The sequence below is a fragment of the Parus major genome, chromosome 9, assembly GCF_001522545.3.
Source record: "Parus major isolate Abel chromosome 9, Parus_major1.1, whole genome shotgun sequence".
NCBI classification, from domain to species: Eukaryota; Metazoa; Chordata; class Aves; order Passeriformes; family Paridae; genus Parus; species Parus major.
Window position 1 is genome coordinate 22,398,098 of NC_031778.1, and position 12,300 is coordinate 22,410,397.

The 12,300-nt window shown below is 39.8% G+C and overlaps 1 long non-coding RNA gene across 1 annotated transcript in view; it reads right to left on the reverse strand.

Annotated features, from left to right (window-relative positions):
- Nucleotides 1-10,401: 10,401 nt before the first annotated feature.
- The window catches only part of LOC107208635, a 5,940-nt gene continuing 4,041 nt past the window's right edge, over nucleotides 10,402-12,300 (reverse strand). The window contains exon 3 of the long non-coding RNA XR_001523275.3: nucleotides 10,402-10,722. This is a non-coding gene — a long non-coding RNA (uncharacterized LOC107208635). The remainder of the gene's footprint in view (nucleotides 10,723-12,300) is intronic.

Consider the following 12,300-nt stretch of genomic DNA (forward strand, 5'->3'; position numbering starts at 1 on the left):
TTTTGATTTCAGATCTTTCATTTATATTTTACCTCCTCTCTCAATAAAAAAAAACCACACGGCACCCACACTCTTTGAAGCTTCCCTGGGTTAAGTAGGACTGTGAGATTAAAGGCTGGAGATTAATGATGTACATATTATTATAAATACTTGCTGCTTAAATTCACCCTTCAAAGAAACAATGCAATCTGTTAGAGGGAAATGGATTTTTTTTTAAAACAGAAATAGCAGTTTTACAGCATTGCCATGCAGAACACAATCAGATTTAATCTTTAAACACCACCGTGCTCCAGCCTTGTTTCAGACATAATTTCACTGTCATAAACATAAAGATGCAATAACTCTGCTGGACACACAAAGCAATATTTGCTTGTTAGACCAAAAACTTTTCAGACTGCTGTAAAAGTGTGAATCTGTGCCTCTTTCTGGCCAAACCTGTAGGACAAAGCCATGGTAGGAGATGATTTGAGCTGTGTGTGCAAAGCCTAAATCAGGAACTACAATGAAATTAGCTGGAAAACCCAATGTCCTTCCCACAGCCCTCATTTTTCAAGGAGTAAAGAATTATGGATTCACAAATAATGAATTCACACCTTTCCAGCTCAGGCACCCTGGGACACGTCCCTCCTATGGAGGAAGCTCCAATTATAACTTTTATTTTGTCCACTCTGTTTCCTCCTGGTTGAGGGACACCCCTCATTTCCTGGAGCACGAGGAGCAGGGCTTTACACCTGCAGAAGAGCCTCAGGCTCTGTGACAGCAGATTCCCAACCCAAAAACTGCCAGGAGAGTGGGGCCTGGCCAGAAATCTGCTGGATGGAAGGCTGGGAAGGGGATCCCTGCAGAGGGACGTTGTGACCTTGGTGGGAAGAACCCAAAGGACTCTGACATGGCCAGGTGAGCTCCCTGCCCTGGGATCCAACATCTCCCACACTCCTTTCCACCTGATTGAGCTGAACCTATTAAAAACTTCTAGAGAAACCCATGGATCATTCTTCCAACTTCCCTGCTTCTGGATGGGGCTGGAATTTTTCTGCCTGAACACCGCCGTAATTGGTTGCTTTCCACTGGCCCAACTGGGGAGAATAAATGCCAAGAACTTGATGAATGTAAGTAGTATGTAAGAGCAACAAGCCATCTCATAAATGAATTATCCTGAAGCTTTCTGGAAGTGCAATAGCATCTCAGTGCATCTATTTTCTGTGCTGGTGATTGCAAAATGCCTCCTTGGATTGAGCTGAAGAACTCCGGATAATGAACTGAGAGTGTTCTCTTCCTGCCAATCAGTTTGACCACACAGGATCCCTGCACTGAAAGGATTTATTTATACAGGAAGGCCAAATTCTGCAAAAGAGAGGATGGCTTATCATCTATCCTGTTATTTCTAAGAGAACACAATTATTTCCCTGACTGCATCATAGAAAACCACCTTTTAGCACAGGATTTTCAAAGGCTGCAGACAAACCTGAACAGAGGAAAAAAAAAAAAAAATCTGATCAGTTTTGAACATGCTGAGCAAAACTTGAAATGATCTGGGATCCAAAAGCCCTCTTTATGTAGCACTGCATGTTTATACCAAAGGTAATCAGCCCATTACATAGATTAGCAGAATATTTATCAAATATTTTTCAGAGAAACCATGGGATACTGAAAATAAACACAGAAGGGTGAACTTTTCGTCCACCCCTGAGCAGTTCTGGCATTCCCCATTTTATTCCTGTGCTGTTCTTCAGGGGTTTTTTGGGTGCTGCTCTGCTACAGTGAGCCTTGACAGCACCATCAAAGCAGCATTTATTTCTTTAGCCATCCTCTTCACAGCAATATTTCCTTATCCACCTCTCTGATCAGCCTAATCAAGGGGAGGAAAATATCTGAGCCAATTAAAATGAAAAATAACCTTTGGAAAGGTGGTGAAGTTTATAAAGTGTTTGGTTGCAAAGGTGTTTTTTTGTTTGAGTAAAACAAAGGTTAAAGCACTTTTTGCAGGGTTTACTGATTTTTCTTGGTGTGACTTGCTAGCTTTGTATTTATTCACCTGCTGGGAAATAATATCTCCATTTATCATTCAAATGAAATCAATACATCATCTAGTCATTCATGCCTCATATCTGAAAAAAAAACCCAAGCAAAGCCTGAAGTACCTGAATGTAAATGGTTAAGGTAATGAAGAGTGAAAAAAAGCTGTGATTGCTGAAAATGATGATTATATATTAGAGGGGTATCTCACCCAGACCTTCCTGAAATGGAATGTTGTTAATTGATGTTTTATTTTCGCTCCTAAGAGCCAAGAAACACAGGTTTCTCTGTGAAACCTGAGAAAATGTGTTGATTCTTTCTTACCATCCTTGATACCCAAAGCAAGAATTCTGAATTTAGTCACAGAGTTGATGAAAGATCGAGACAAAATGAGCTGAAGTGCCAACAAAAACGCTGGCATTGAACCAGTTGTCATTGGGTTTATAATCTCTCAGGTTTAATGACAGATATTTCACACTCATTTCAAATATTGGCATTGCAGGGCTGAAGTCAGACATTTTTCAGCAATGAAACCCACCACTTTTATTTTTTATTCACATTTTAAATGTTTATATATCTGAAGAAATTTTTGTTAGATAAGCTTGCAGTAGTTAGTTAAGCATTATTTGTGTGAAATCCAATCTGTTCTCCTGCTGGAGTATCAAACTCAGGAGTTGGGATGTTCACGGTACCTGACCCAGGCCTGCTCTGCAAAGCTGCACCAACCAATCTTGAGGATTTCTGGCTTTCAACAGAGTCCAAAATTATCTCTAACACAACTTAGACCCTCACAAAATTTCCAGGCTTCCCCTCAGCTGCAGATATTGCCCTCATAAATTATTATATATAATAATATATAAGTAATAATATAATTATATATATATTATATAATAATATATATAATTATATGTGTAATATTTATATATATATATATATATATATATATAAATAATAAATTATTACCCCCTCATTGCTTGGATTTATTCTCATGGATTATCCTCCTGGATTTTTGGAATGGATGTTTGGGCCTGGCCTTGGGATCACTCCAATGTTATCACACTAAAAAAGGCAAATTTCTGCTGAAGTGGGAGGCTGGGGTTTGGCCTTCTTTGGTCAGTAGAGGCTCAGTCTATTTATACAGCAGAGATTTCTGCTCTATAAACACATGGATAGATGTACCCAGTTAAATCTTTGTGAGGAGACAGCTCATCCCCAGCAGCTCAGAGCTGGGAAGGATTCTTTTCAACTGAAAGAATTTAAGTTTGTTGTTGCTTTTTAAAAAAAAAAAACAGAAAAATTCTTATTTGAATTAGAATTTTGGAGAGAAAATTAGTTTATGAAAGAATAGGCCCTTGTAATGTTCCTGTCCCAGCAGATCATTACCAAGTGGTTTGGCTTCTGTAACATGCAGATACCAAATGGATTAATCTGAACATAACATGGACAGAGGAGGGACAGAAATTTGTCTCCATCAACATCACAACGTCGTGTTCTGGGGCTTGATTATGTTTTATCATTTCTCCTGGCTCAGCACCAGTTCTGCACCATCAGCAGAGCTATTTGGAGGGACACAACAAACGTCACCGTGCTTGAGTTCCACCTGCAGCGTGTCCAGAGAGTGGAGAGCAGCCTGGGCTGGCACTGACCCTGCCCTCCTCAGCTCCAGGGGAAAATTTCACAAGTGAGAAAATAAATGCCCCCAAAAAAAACGAGGAATAAAGAGAGGAAAATAAATAAGGGGGAAAAAAAGAAAAGGAAAAAACCAGGAAAAATAAAAATCAGAAAGCTGAACAAAACACACACCAAACCAACCAAACTCCCTCCACCAAGGAAAGCAACAAAATGAACAAAAACAGCCACCCTTCCCCAAAAAATACACACTGAAGAGGAGAATTTAAAAACAAACAAACAAACAAATAAACCAAGCAAAAATCCTAGAAACAAACAAGGAGGAAAGAAAAAAATATAGAAAAAAGGAAGGAAGGGAGGAAAGATTAAAGAGGAGAAATGGAAAAAACCACAACCAAGGAGGGGAAGCAAGTGTGTCAGAAAATGGGAGTGATGAAAGATAAGGTGTGAAGAGAACCCAAACGAATAGGGGGGAAGGAATTAAAAGAAGAGCTCACACCAGAGCATCTGCCCCAGAATGATCACCCACAGCAGGGTTTAACACCATCCCCAGAGGCAATAAGTATCCCAATGTCTCTGGCCCAATAACTCCAGCCAAAAATTCCTCCCCCTGAAGTGCCAAATAAGTTTAGGAATCTGACAGTGATTCAGAGCACGGGCTGAGGAATGAGCTGGGCAGGTTTGTCTCAGCCTTGGGGGCTGCTCTGGATGATGCTGCTGCCAGCTGACTCCTTTCTCCCTGGCTTTTCTCTTCCAGCCCCTGGAATTCTGAGCATTTTTCAAAGCCCCGGTGTCCTTGGCCAGGCAGAGATTGAAGCCAGCACCTGTGTGACAGATGTGTGCAGCTGGAGGTGTTTGCCATGCCTGCTCCATCTGTTCCAAATGCCACAGGTGTGCTGCTTTACTCCAGGTGAACCGGGAGCAAGAATCCTTTAGGAGGAAAAACAAAAGTTCCTGGCTGAATTACAAGTATTTCTCTCTTTCTCTGTGCTCTGTTTTTATTTATCCTCACCTACAGCTCTAGGTGGGTTTTCCATTGCTGCTGGATGAGCATAAAGAAACTTCTTAAAAAATAATCTCTGGTAAAATAAAGAATTTTGTTTGGTTGCTGCAGCTTTGGGATCTACAACAGGGATTTGGCCACAGGGTTAATTAATATTTCACAACCTTGCCTGGGTGAGGTGGGAGGAGCACATGGTGTGTTTCCTAGGGAATATTCATCCATGCACCCAGACATCCACAGAAATACAGGTCCAGCAGCAGCTGCCCCCCAGCTTTTGTCAGCAGCATGGAGATGGGATTTTACCTGCTGCACCTTGAAAACACAGCCCCAATATCTTGTTTTTTGTTGAAGAATGAAACACACACAGAACTTTCTGATATAAATCAACACCTCGGCCAAACGAGTTATTCACAGTTAAAAGTTCCAGAGCTTTTCCCTCAGATTTCAGCTGTTTTGGGTCCAACTTTTATGAACAAACATAATTAGGCATTTTGAAATGCTTGGTGAGACAAGATAATTCCTGCCTGACCCCTGCTGATTATCCTGGTTTAGCACGGGAACCTTGCAGCACTTTGTTGATAAACCAGATTAGCTGCACTCATCAAAACTTTAACTCGAGGACTTAATGACTGCAAAGCAGTGATGTGAATCTACAATTAGTGCAGGTGCAAAGCTTCCAGAGGCTTTTAATTGGATTGCAGGTGAGATTAACTAAGGCTTCCAGGCATGTAAGGAGTGCAGGGCTGGGGAGGCTTGAGCCATGTGATGGTTTGGGGAGAAACAGGAGAAAAGATGAAGTTGAATTCCTGCACAGGTTCTTCTACACAAAGGGAGCAATGATAAAAGTTCCCTCCCTGGAAGCTCGAGGACACTTCCAGAGGCTGTGGGCTCTGTTTTTTGGGATTTACTGGATTTAGTTATTACATGTATCACTTTTTAAAAACCCTGGCACTCTTTTCAGGGATCTGGAGCTAGCCAGGAAATTGTTACTGTACTAAATCACTGTTGTATTGCAAATTATCCATCTATTCCTTCCAAATCCCTATATTTGCCTGGGAAAGAACACCAGCTCCTGATCTTTCCAACTCTTCTCCATCTTAATTTATGCCCTGAATGCAGGAGTTAATGTTTTATCCCCTATCAATAGGACCACATGTGGAAGGTGTAAGTCTGGGAGTGCTGGGGTTAATTATTTTTTAATTTATAAACTATTTATAAGTCCTCAGTTAGAGTGAGAAATGGTAAAAGTGTGTAGGCAGAGAGGAGTTCTCACCACAGCTCTCAATCTTCCAAATGAAATTCCTCCTTGCAGGATGTTTAATCACCTCATCAGCACAGCCTGTGCAGCACCTTTTCTTACAACAAAATAGTTACATTTCAACTGCATTTTAATACTGATCTGATTTTATCATCTCACGCGTGAGAAAATTAAGGTTTGAACCCAGAAAAAGCAACAGAAGATGTGACTGATCATTTATCTTGAATTGTTTAGAAAGTAATTCAAAGGACCTTATTCAGGACTGTGAGAAGCAGCTGAAATTACACATCCAAAGAGATACTGCTGAAATATTAAACTTTTCTCACTCACTAATTACAGAGATATCAATTTTATAGGTACTTTTAGCAGAAGTTACATCAGTCATTAAATAACCCTAACTATGCCTCATTTTTCATGACCTAAATCAAATATGTTTAAATTATTTTATTTTTTAATTAAGAGTTATAACTGGAGACAAAAAGAAATAGCTCCTGTTTTATTTTTCAGCATGTTTTTATCTAGACCTTTCATCCCATTTCATGTCTCATTTTCAGTTCCACAGTGATGAGCACAGTTAGAATTTTCCCCTTCTCTGCTCTTAAAAAGATCTTAACCCTGGAGCTCTCAGTGCTGGTAGAATTCTGGTTGATAAAATGATTATTACAAACCAAAATCACAATTTTATCCACAAACACTCACTACTGCCCCCATTCCACAAAACTTCTAGATCCATCTCTTTCTGGGAATGACACAGCACTCCCACTTCTTGATCATTGGGTGCCTTTCAGTTAATTAAAATTTTGTCATTGCCTTCAGCAGAAGCACAAGAGTTCCTTTGAGTGACATTTTCAATCTTCCCTATCACTTGATAATCTGGGAGGTATTTACTATTTAACAAAAAAACAACCTCCACACCTCAGAACGTACATTTTTCCCACAGCTTTCTCTTAATGATGAGCTAAATGGGAGAGTAAAGATGGGAACAAATTGTGTTTATCTTTGCAGAGGAAAATCCATTAGGTGCTAACTACAAATGCCATTCCAGACTCTGAAAAACGGAAGGAGAAACCAGAATTATCCTCTGCCAATCCCTGGAAAAACTGGCAGTTTCTGCAGCCCACCTGAGGATCCCCTGCTCACCAAGGCTCTGGACAGATTATGGGACATTGTCCCATAAATCTGACCCACTGTGGCATTTCACATCCATATCCACACTCAGAGAAGGTATTATTTCAAATATTAAGACCAACACCTCCAAAAATACCTTCCTAGAGAGGGGTCTTGACAACAAATCTCCCCAGGAGCTCCCAAGGCTGGGACTTGTTAGTCCAGAGAGCAAAGAGAGCTCTCAGAAAAAACTCAGCCTGCAGGGAAGGGAATAAAGCTTAGAGCAGTGGAGGCTTTAACCCAACATTTCCCCCGCTGCAAAATAAACCCTGAAATTTCTGTTGATTCAAGAAAAGTGCCAAAATCCCTGAAAAGCCTGCTGTGTGTTATTTCTCCATTTAAAGGAAGATCCCTTGACCACACATCCAGCCCCTGCAGCCTCAATTCCTTCTCCTTCCCATTGGCATTGGTTACAAACTCCTAAAAACCAGGTTACAGTCTGAGCTCTGCAGTGAATTCATGGCATTTGACACTCATAACTCCACTTTCATAAAAGCAGATTAGTGCATGAAAAACCTCCTTAATAACAGCTCTATCAAAGCAGACATTGCCCAAAGCAATACAATTATTGGTCAATAATTCCTCTTTAGCTGCTTCTATTACCACCACTTTATTTCTACACTTGCCTTCTTACCCTTTGATCTGCTAATTATCTTTTTACCCTCTGATCCTCTCTACAATTCCCTGGCAATTTGATCCATTAATTACAGTGTCCACGTTCCCCATTTTCCACAGAATGTGCAGCTTTTCTGACCTCCTTCACCTTTCTTCATGCAAACACTTGCCATCTTTCTCTAGGGTATAGCTACTTCTGTAAATATATAGATAATGACACAAAATGCTGTAATTAAAAGTATTTTTACATTTTCCTTGCAGTCCTTTGGGCTGCATGAAAACGTCTTAATAGTTTGTCATTGACTTAAATTTCGATGGAAATGAACAGTCTGGTAAATTCTTTTGACTCCATCTTTAGTACCATAAACACTTGGATATTTTTTTCCCCCAATATTAAACATTGATTGTATTTCCATGCTGGAAATTCTATTAAAATCACAGTTTCTGCTATATTTTGTGTAAATGTTGTAAAAGTTATTTTCTGATATAGAGCTTTTCTCATTTTATGAGCACATGACCCATAAATTACTGAATATTCTGCGTTGCCAATTTCCCACTCCCTTCTAAGCCAGATTCAGACTTTGAGTGCAACCTAAACAGGTTCTAGAGTGGAAGAATTTTTGGGAGATAAATTTATCATCTCTGAGCTTTTTACTTGTCCAACCCAGAAATGTTGGTGCTATGGAAGAGGCATTTTTGGGACTGGGGAGCGAAATGGCAGCTGGAACAGAACCTCAGTGCTTCAAAGCTGCATTTAATGAATTTATTGTCACCAGAATACCCCATAAGAATTCCAAACAATCTCTTACTCTACCAGGAAGTCTCTGACACTGCTGGGTTTCTCCAGATTTTGTGTAAAAGAGGGACACACAAAAACCTTCAGTGCCTCTGCTGGTGCTGTGGGAATTCTTCTGCTAATATTTACATTTTTAACCTCAGATTTAGTTCAGAACTGAGGGCTTGGTAAATCCCCATCAACAAAATGCAGCCAAACACAGGAATTGCTGTTAATTTTATTCAGTTTTTCTGTGCAAATGCTCACTTAGTCCTTTGGCCAAAGTTACCAGCTGCTTTAAGTGATGGCTTTGTGCTGTGTCCACTCAAATGAACTCAACACCTTCTCATTCCAGAGAAACCTGCTCAGATTTGCCAAAGAATGATCATTAATGCAAGATTTTTCTTTTTGACAGCTTCTCTGCTTGGAAAATGATTGATTGGGCACTTCTTGTATAAATAATCTTTGCAGTTTTTAATGTAGAGAATCCATTTTAATATCTACATCGTAAAAACCAAGAAATTCTCATTTCTCTGCAACCAATTCTTTTCAATCAGATTATTTTTATAAATATGAGGATTGCAAAATCAAAATGTGTCTTGCAGGGCAGAGGTATCTTCCATAATCCAAAGGAAAATCTACAAAGGAATAAAATTCTTCTTGCACAATTTCAAACCAAAATTGTACTTATTGAATATAGTCCTGTCTAATCATATTGACTTATTCCTCCTTTTTTCCCTTTCAGATCTAGCTGGTAGCATATAATTTGCCATTTTTCACATTAGTTCTTAAATAGCTCACACTTCCTTGCATCACGAGGCACTTAACAGCTTCTCAGTAATCTGATTGTTCAATTGTCTGAAGATTTCTCGACACAGAAAAGCCAAGTACAGGATCAGCCTGAGATACTTTGAAATACAGGAGGCCATTCCAGCGCAGCTGAAGCAAGTAATGGAGAATTTGTAAAATAAAACACAAAGAAATGAGTTGTGGTTGGCCATAAATAGGTGTGCTGCTCCAAGGGTGTTTTTGTTTGAGTGATGGAACTTCCCAGGAGCTGTTTGGGGATCAGGACTGCTCTGCTTGGCTTCCCTTTATGGTGCCCCAGCCAGGTCTCAGCTGCTCCTGAGAGCTGCAGTGATCCTGTTGTAAATGCATATCATATTATTGGCTTCTTGCAAATGTTATAATGAGTGTTGTATGTATAAGATTAGAAAATTTAGCTATATTAGTAAAGTTTCCTTTATTTCTGCTATTGATGGAACTTAGTGGTATAATATATATATATGTTAGGCTATGGCATAGTATTAAAACAAAAACTACTTTTGTTTGTATAACCCAAAGACTGGAAAAGATAATTATAGATCCCCTCCATTCTTAGATTATCTTATCCAGATGAAGACAGCAGTGACCAGAGCTCAGGGGGAGGAATTTATTGCATTTCTGGTATCAGAGAATGTAAATCTCAATGGCTCCAAGAAGATTGATTTATTGGGAAGGGGGCAAGAGAAAACTAAACTAAACACAAAACTAAACAGAAGAACACCAAAGATCCTAAGAAGAATGTCTGAATATGTATGAGAATTTATGGATATGCAGTAGGGTTCTGTTTTTAAGGGACAACCCTTTGTTAGTGAGGTGAGCTCTCTTGGCTGAATGCAGACACCCAACTCTATCTGTAAACTTTATCTCCTAATTGTCTTTTTTATTAAACTTTTAAATTCTATAAAAAATATGTGAACCTCATTTTTCACAATCCAAAGCCACGGGAGGAGCTCACTCCTGACTGATGGAGCCTCTCAGACCCTGCAGGGGTGCAGAGCTGCTGACACCAGGGTTTTCCTTCTCTTCCACCTCCTTGGTGGAGGAAAAGCTTTTTCTGCTTCCTTTACTCATCACTGTCGGACACAAAATGATTCACACAGGCACAGCTTGAAGTGTGATCAAAGAAGTTTATTTTGTCCTTTCAGTATTTATAGGTTTTTTGATAATGACCAGGGATTGGATGGTTGGGTCACCACCTTTCCAACCACACTGGCCATGAGAGACCTCCATCAAAAGGCAAATCTTTAATGGGATATATAAACATCTATGTTTATAGTTACTTTCTTGGGAAAGTGGCTTGAAATTATGAAAACAATATCAAAAGGCCTGATTCTCAGGGCAACACTTCGCTGGTTCCATTCCAGCCTGAGATTCACCATCTCCAGCAACCACAGCAAAGCCCTCCTGAAATCCAGACCTGCATTTGTGACTGACCTGAAATGTGCAATAGGAAAAGAAAAAACTCGTTTATCAAGAAAATCTTCAGAGAGAAGAACCATTCCCTCAGATCAAACAGCCTTTCTTTTGTGTTTGTATAAAAATTATCCTGATCAATATTTAAATTATTAAAATCCAGCAAGCTACACAATATGAACAAATACAATTTTTTCTGCATCAGAATCCAGAGTTCAGCTGATTGTGGCACTTTTTAATCTCCAGTTTCAATCCAGATTCACATAAAGAACCACTTAGGATATTTTATTTTGCCATTAATTAGTATCTCTCACTAACCACTAAGTAATCTCTCTATTTTTCTTTTGAATCCTTGTAGCAAATTGCATCATGTAGGCCTCAGTTACTCATGTATTTTTCACCCTTTCCTTTCTGTTTCTGGCTTTTCTTCTCTGTGTTGCCTGGACTGTTATTCAGCATTATGGAATTCTGGAAATTCCTCTCCATCCTTTTGCATTATGATGAAAAAGAGACAAGGTGATTTTCCATAGAAAAACAGAAACAATTTTGCCAAACAATATAAAGCAATATTGCCAAACAGGGCTGCAATAATTTCTTCATTCTTTCTTCATTCTGCCTTTCCCACCACTCCAAGAAGTTCATAACTCTTAAAGCTTCAGCTTTCCCTTTCCCCAGCTCATGTTTGTCCTTTGAGCTCCCAAAAGCAACTAAACCCCAAGATTTAAGAAAACTTTATAATTTTATTTTCAGTCATCTTCTGATTTCTAAGATCTAAAATCCCTAAGATTTCTTTGCTGCCAACTGCTTCAATATTTTGCACTAAAAACCTCATCTAAAGGTGACTGGAGCCTTCAAGCCTTGCAGTTGGGGTTTAAAGTGAACCCTGATTTACCAGCTGAGCCAGCCCCAGCCCCTTCAGCAGCGGATCCACGGGGTGTGCTTGGGCTCAGGCACACACAAACTCCAGGACAATTAAGCATTTATTTATAGCTGGAGTTGAGTGTATGAGTAAGTCACACATGCTCAGGAACTGCAGTGCTTTGTTGACCATAACATTCCCCAGGAAGATTTAGAAAGGAGTGAGGTGCCAACCTCACTTTTGCAGCAGTTGCCTCTCCTATTTCTGCTGGGAGAGGCACAGCCTTTAAACCTGATTTATCACAAATATTTACCTATCTTTCCTCTCCTCTTTTCTCCCCGTGATATTTAAGCAAGAAGCTTTATTTGAACAAGAGCTCTTTAACCTCATCACAGGGAGGGGGTTTTTTATTCTCATTTCAAAGTTGAGATTAATTAATACAAATAATAATCCTGCTGCCCCTGCCTGGAGAGGAGATGACAGTTTGCCTTTTGGAGAGCAGAGAGCAGAGCTGGGGCTGCTGAGGGTGGAGGAGGGAAGGCTGGGGTGTGATCAGTTTGTAAATCACAGAAGGGAGGGTGCAAAGGTGACAGAGCCAGGCTCGTTCTGGTGGTGCTCCAGGACAGGAGTCAGTGGGCAAAACCTGAAACCTGGAAACACAAATTTACTGTGAGGGTGACCAAACCCACATTTACTGTGAGGGTGACCAAACCCACATTTACTGTGAGGGTGACCAAACC